Raw genomic sequence first — 8,089 nt, 5'->3', positions numbered from 1 at the left:
CATCAACATGGTGAATTCACTATTTGGGTTGGTATCTATGCACAAGATGGAATAAGAATACCTCAAGAAGTTGTAGAACTAAAAAGAGATAATACTTGATTAAATTCCACATTCTTAAAACTTTCTCACCATGTCAAACCATAGGTAATTCCAATGCCAAACATTAGGTGTGATTCTAATGTATTTATAAACCACCAAAAGATTAAAGAAATCTCATGCCTCAAATAAAAGCCTTAGACTTATAATATAATCAAGTCACGTATTTAGAACTTCACAAACTCTTGCCAAGGCATTAACAATATTCCATATGCTCAAATTAAATATTAAAGCGTTTTAGTCATCTTTGGACTTTATGAATCAATTCATTCATATTGAATGTATATCATTACCAAAGGAAATATAATGCTCACAAAATACATAGAGAAAAAAAAAAGTATTAATCACCTACCAGAAAATTTGTCTCTTAAAAGGACTTGATAAATTTATCACACTTATCTACAACCCCACTATGAAATGTCTAACAAACCTTTGAAAATGTGATCAATATAATGCAACCATGGAGCCATGAGAGAGATAGACATAATGACCCATCCTCTAAAAAAAGAAAATAGGGGTTATCATAAAGCTTTCAAGGCTAAAAACATCCACCCCATGGGGATTTGGAAGGATCCCCAAACCCAAAGTGTTGGGTTTTAACCTGGGTACCTAAACCAAGAAAGAAAAACCCAAACAGAAAGTCTAAGGAAAACAGCCATCTCAAACCTCTCCAAGCATCTACTCACAAGAAGATAGGCAAGACTCACCTCCACCTCAATAGGAGTTGGGATTGTTAGGATAACCGGTGAACAAATGAGAGGGGGGGGGTGAATCAATTGTTAAAAAATTATAACTTTTAGCCCACAATACAACCTTAAAAAAGTCAAGTACCAATAAAGAACAGACATATGTCGGTAGGAACGGATACTAGTAAACAATACAACTTAACAATTAACCATATAGAGCAAATATGAAAAAATGAGAAATGGAGGGAACAGCACAAGTAGAGGGAAATTTGAATTCTGGAAATGGAGGGAATAGCGAGGTTGGGTCCTCTGGTTCTACTGCCTCTGCAGCTCAAGGACAAGCAATGGATGATGAGGATGGGAGACTAGATGGGGACCCACGGCATCGGGACCCTCCTTTGGACCGCAAAAAGATGAAAGATTTTCCAAAATCGGGTCCCGAGGGTGTGAAAGCTGACTTAGAAAAGACTACAGAGGTGAAGGCTCTCAAACCTTAGATTATTCTTTTTGCAAATAAACCAACTGGAAAATTGTCCTTCCCCTTTGTGGAAGACATCTCTGATAGATAAACGGGTAGATTAGCTATTGTTGTTCCAAATTTGGTTATTGATCATAGCATTTCTTTAATGGCCTTCTCTCTGTTGGGAAAGTTTGTTGGACCACGACCCAATATTGGGGATGTTAGATCATTTGTTAAGAGAAAATGGAGGCTGAAAGGACAGGTTGATGTTTTAGCCCTGTCAAGGGGTTTTTTTGTTTTTTCCTTTTCTTGTCAGGAAGATATGGAAGCAACATTAAGCGGTGGACCTTGGACGTTTGGTAAATCTTCCCTATCCATGAGAAAATGGTCTCCTAATATGGAACTCAATGATTCCTTCTTTGAATCTGCTCTGATCTGGGTAAGGTTGTCAGGCTTGCCGCTTGAATTATGGGTTGAGGACGTTTTCTCAGGAATAGCGAACTCCTTTGGGGAGCTTGTTGTGATAGATCCAACGACTGCAGCTCGAAAGAGACTGGTTTATGCGCGCATTTGTGTCAATATTTCGCAAAAGATGGATCTTCCTAGCTCTATTGATATAAATTCCAAACTTGGTTTATGGGAATAGACAATAGAGTTTGAGTCCCTCCCCTTTGTGTGCTTTTCCTGTAAGAAAGATGGACACTGGGATAAGGCTTGCCCTAGCAACCCCAAAAAACCTATGAAGGTTAACAATCCCCATAAATACATATGGAAAGAAAAGAATAATATTAAGGTAGATAGTAGAGTGAAAGGAGGAAGTGGAATTCATGGTAACATAAAAGACTTATCAAAAGGTGATAGAAATGCTAACCCTCTTAAGGCTCCCCTTTTGAAGGAAGATAAAAATAATGAAATCAGTGGATTTGAGATCAAATCAGTCAATATTTTTTAGGTCCTACAGACTCAGGAGGATGAGAATGTAATCATTGAAGAGATTCTTGAAGAAGGTGAGATTGAGGATGCAACTGAAGCTCAACATGAGGCCCTTCAATTTTCAGCGATAAAAAGAGATAAAGAGAGCCCAAATGATTTGGAAGGACATGAAGTTAATTATGGAAGGAAGAACAAGTTCAGATTGCCTAAGGTTAATCTAAATGCATTACTCCAGAATGTTGGAGTTGACACGCCCACTTCATCCCAGAAAAGAGGAGAATTGTGGAATAACATGCAAGCTGATCTCAGAGATGAACATGAGGAAGAAATAATAGGGAATGGAAAAAAGAAGGTGGGATGCCCTAATGGGGTGAAAACTAGGACCAGATCCAAGGCAAATATTGGTCTATCCAAATCTCCGCAGGGACATAAATCCATGAAATGGCATAGGGACTAGGAGAGTAAGCAAAACATAGCTGATGGAAGGCAGAAAACTATACAGGAATCCTTCCCCTAGGTTTCCAAATGAAGGTAATCTCATGGAACATTCGAGACCTAAATGGTCTCAATAAACAGGATATATTATGGAATCTCATTAGAGACCATAAGTCGGATATTATCCTTGTGCAAAAAACCAAAATGAGTAAGGAGAAAGTTGAGAATTTAAATTTCTTTAAAAATGGAGGGGTCTGTGGTAGTAGCTCGAATGGGGCCTTTGGTGGGGTGGCTATTTTTGGAACAAGAAAACTATTTTAGGAGATATGATTGATGAAGATGATAATATCATATCTATGAAAGTTAAAAGCATCTCTTAAGGAAAGGAATGGGTAGTCACAAATATCTACGCCCCTAATTCCAAAGCTACTAGGAGTAAATTTTGGGATAAAATCCAGCAAAAAAGAAGATCTTTCCCTAAGGACAGTTGGCTGTTGATGGGAGATTTCAATACTCCTTTGCAAGGAACTGAAAAATTTGGAGGAACTCAAGCCCAACTAGATAGCAGATCTGATTTGATGGACTTCATCAATGTCAATGCTCTTATTGATATTGATCTCACTGGAGCTTCTTACACCTGGTCTAATCGCAGGGACGGAGAAGACCTCATTTAGGTAAGGCTTGACAGATCCCTTATTACTTATGATTGGATACTTTCTCATAGATGCTCCTTATCATTTGTCAATAGAATTGGCTCGGATCATTATCCCATTTCCTTTGTTGCTGAGTCCATTAAGAGTAAACAGTGCTTCCCTTTCTGGTTTCAGAAAATGTGGATCTCTCACCCCTCTCTGGAAAAATCCATTGCCAACTGGTGGAATATTGATGTGGATAGAACAGCCATGTACAAAGTTGCTAAAAAACTTAGAAACGTCAAAGATAACATTAAGATCTAGAACAAGAAGGTCTTTGGTGATATTTTTCAATCAAAAAAAAAAGTTGAAGGAGGAATTAGAACATATCTAAAACTCAATACAAAAAGATGGCTGTAAAAAGTATCCCAAGGCTAAGGAAGATGAATATATTATTCAAACTTCACAATATTATTTCTAGGGAGGAAATCTATTGAAGACAGAGATCCAGGGCTATTTGGGTGAAAGTTGGGGATAGAAATACTAATTTTTTCACATGACTTCTATGAAACATAAAGTTGTGAATAGAATTTCCAGATTAATTGCTGAGGACAAAATTATTCTTAAGGAGGATGATATTAGGGATGAAGCTGTTAGTTTCTTTTCTCAACTCCTCACCAGTAGCAAGGAGATTGATTCTGCTAAGCAACAGGATCTGGTTGACATCATCCCCAAGATTATTGATCCTAACCAGAATAAGGCCCTTTTTGTTATCTCCTCTGCTGAGGAAATTAAAAAAATGGTCTTGTCCTTTCAGGGGGATAAGGCTCCGGGATCTGATGACTTCCCCATGTTTTCGCTACTTCAGCAAGAGTTGTTGTCCTTTTCTATTAACAAAGATTTTGATGATGTGTTCCTCTCGAAGAGTAATCCTAGAGGCGACTTCACGGTTGCCTCAGCCTATAAAAACACATTTACCCAAATCAGCAACCCAATATGGGGTAAAGTTTGGAATAGAATTCTTATCCCTAAAGTCAACATGTTCTTTTGGCTTGCTACTCACAATAGGATTCTTACTATTGATAACTTGGCCCAAAGAGGTTTTATGTTCCCCAACAGGTGTGAGCTATGTCATAAAGAGGAAGAATTAGTTGATCATCTGTTCATCCATTGCTCCTTCTCTTGGGAAATCTGGAGTAAGTTTTGGGTGAATTGGAAAGTTGATTGGGTTATGCACAACAATCTCAAGGAAATTATTTGGCAATGGATCTTTCCCACCAAATTTCCTCTTATCAAGAACCTTTGGTCCTTAATCCTTCCCATGACTTGTTGGGGCATCTAGAAAGAGAGAAATAACAGAATATTTAGGGAAGCTAAGTGCACTTCTCAAGGGGTCTTTGAAAAAGTTTGCAGGGCTATAAAAGAAAACATAAATATTCCTCACAGGAACAACAAACAATGGTTTTTTGCTGATATGAATGATATTGAAAAAGGCATCCTTATTTAATGGAATTTAATCCACAAAGTCTACAGATATGACAATAAGACAAGGAGAGAAAATATTATTTGGAGATTTCTTTATTATGATTGGGTCAAGGTGAATTTTGATGGAGCTGCTAAAGGCAACCATGGGAAGTCCGGTGGGGGAGGAGTCATCATAAATGCTCAAGGTGTTTGCATTGCTGCTATTGTTTCTCCTTTTGGAGTCCAAAATAATCATGTGGCTGAAGCTCGGGCTATGCTAAAAAGCCTCCAGCTTGCTCAGGGATTCAATTTTAAAAAAAATTGGTTGGAAGGGGACTCCCTCAATATCATTCAGGCTCTTAAAGGTACTAGTTCTTCCTCTTGGAATATTACTAATACTATTGAAAGTGCTAAAAAGTTATTAAATGACTATGTTAGTATTCTCATAACTCATACTCTAAGGGAAGGCAATAAGGTTGCAGACCTTTTAGCTAATGAAGGGGTCAATTTAGAGGTGGATGCTAAATATATCAGAGAGGCCCAATGTAAAAGGGATGTTAGGGAGCAATTATTATTTGATCACATCAATGGTTCAAGTTAAAATCATGATCACTTTTTGGGGTCCAGAATCCAAAGACAGAGATTGGGGGCAAGCGAACTGTCAGTTAATGATTGTTTTTAGGCATCATTTTTATGATCATTTGTGTGACGGGGATTATAATAATAAGTGTTGGATCTCTGCGGCCATTATTATTTACTTCTTTAAAATCACAGATGGTACTCTGTTCTGCGATCCCAGTATTTTGCTCAATAGCCTGTGTTTAAGTCTTGGCCTGCAATTTGTGAGATATACTATTAGAGACTTCAACCTGCTGTTCAACATGAGAGGTAACCTAAACCGGAACGAGCCCTCTGGTTGCGAGAACTGGAAAAGTGAGCAGAAAGTGTGGAGGAGGCTCCATAGACATGGATTCACCAACTATATGGAAAAGCTGCATGGTAGCAGAAAATCAGTGTCTCAAGGCTTTGCTAAGGGTTGGAACAGCAACAGAGTCACTTTGTTTGGGGAGACCTGGAAGATTGATGAGGATTTGGTTGCGGAGGTCACGAGACTTCAAAAGGAGGGCACAAAGTTCTACAGAGACTGAAAGTTTGCTGCTGAAGCGATTAAAAACTTCCCGAAAACTGAGGATGAGAAAGCTCGGCTTGCCAAGCAAGACAATGTTTCTTACTACCTCCCCCAGCAGGTAAAGTCTTTTTGGCAGAAAATGCTAAGGGTTTTGATGGAATTCCTGACTGTTGATGGTAGATTTACTAAAGTCTACAATTATCATTTTGCATTTCTCAATCATTTCTGCCATGGGGTTAAGATTTCTTTGCCCTTTTATTTAGCATCATCCCTGAATGAGAGCTTGGCTGACCATGCCAAAAAGCCCAAATCTTACCCCATAGCCCATTAGAGGCTTATTTTTCTCATTTACGAACACCTAAAGAAAAAAGATAGTGTTAGAAAGGATGATAACCAGGTAACAAATGCGCATATTTCTGAGAGTTGTAATGACTCTGAGTCTGAAGATGATTTGTCGAATGCCCCTACCCATAAAAAAGGGAGAGTTGACATTGATAATGTGGACACAGAGGTGAATGATGGTATGGAGGAACAGGAGAAGGAGGCTGAGATTGAAGTGGAGAGTGAGAAGGAAGAGTATGCTGGAGAAGAGGAGGAAAGGAAAAAAGATGCCAATATTGAAAACCCTGATTCTAACCCTATGGGTTCAGATAGCAGGAATTTTACCCAGAACTCCATGGAGGAATCCAACCCTAAATCCATGAGCTCTAAGCAGGAAAGGGATACGGCGAAAACTATCTTGAATGCCGCTCAAAATTACACGCTAGAGTCTTTCAATTTTCAGAAGTGGGTTATTGAAAATATTACCAGCATTCAGAGCAAACAGAGAGACCTGGAGAATAAGATTCACAATTTGATCAAGTATACTAATTCGGGGAAAAAGAGTGCGGAGGTGGAAACCAGTGAAGCAGAGGATGAAATTGAAATGGAGGACTGGTCGGAAAAAGATCTTATAAAAGGGGATTTGAAACATCTGGAGGATGTGATTAGAATTGTAAAAGAAAAGACTGAGGTGGATAATGAGATCATCATCAATCGAGTTGCTAAAACTGAGAAGGCATTGAAAAACTTCATGAACCACAGTCTTGAGGTCTTGAGAATCTCGTCTCAAAACATGAATGCCTTGGTGGATCACTTACAGAGGAAAAATAAGAATAAGGATTTGGTAATCATTGATGATATACCGACCTCCACCTCTACTCATCAAATCTCCAGGTGAAGGACCAGGCAGACAACCAGTGATATGGAGACAAAGATGAAAGGCATTCAGCTAAAATAGGAGAACAATGATGTAAGAGAAGCCGCTAAGACCATGATGTTGTTGGTTCAGAATGCAAAGAGTCTATTAAAGTTTTTATTTGATATGTAATGTTGGAGTTTGGATGCCAGTTTCTCGTTGGCTCTGTGTTGTCCTTTTATCCTAGCTGTTGGTTTTTTTTGCATCTTTTTTGTCTAGGTCTTGTCTTCTCTAGTTTCTTTCATGCTCATCCTTCATAATGTAAGTGGGTTTCGGGTCCCTTAAAACCTGATTTTCCTTAATCAAAAACAATTAACCATATAATCAATGCAAAGAAACCATACCACATAACACCATGATTTTGGCATGGAAAACCCAGAAAGGGAACAACCATGGTGGTAAACCTACCCACAGTTAGATGATACTTCTGCAAAAAGTATGTGTTACAAGAGGGGCCTGCACTTGCAGGAAGGCACACTGCCTAGAGCATACTTCTCATTACAAAAGAGTCTCACTGACTATAGAGAGGCTACAACCTTCTCAAGATAAATGGACAACAATCCATAGAGTGAACTGTTGGAAATAGCATCTACCATTCCTGATTACAGTCCCGGTTAAGCTCAATGTCGGAGGACTAAATCCTCTTTTGAATCCAATTCGATCACCAATGATCGATCAACTCCTTTGTCTGAATGATATTACAATATTCGCACATTACATTCCTTGATCATGACCTTTTCAATAACCATGATACTTTACAAAGAGTTTCTACCTCTTATTTATACAAACCTTAAGGCCTAAACCAATTAGGTCAGCCACCTAAAGATATTACAATAATATCATTACATAATTCCATTTACAATGATATGCCATGTCGGCTTAAGACCAAAACAATAATAACAAATCCATAAATCATCTCGAATCATCCTGGTAACATGTAGAGTACACGATAGCATGATACCGATCCATAACCTAGATAGGTACCAGACCTATTCTGGGTCCACCATGCCAAAGCAA

Source organism: Cryptomeria japonica, unplaced genomic scaffold (assembly GCF_030272615.1).
Source record: "Cryptomeria japonica unplaced genomic scaffold, Sugi_1.0 HiC_scaffold_28, whole genome shotgun sequence".
NCBI classification, from domain to species: domain Eukaryota; kingdom Viridiplantae; phylum Streptophyta; class Pinopsida; order Cupressales; family Cupressaceae; genus Cryptomeria; species Cryptomeria japonica.
The sequence above is the reverse complement of the archived record's forward strand: the minus strand, read 5'-3'. Positions refer to the sequence as shown.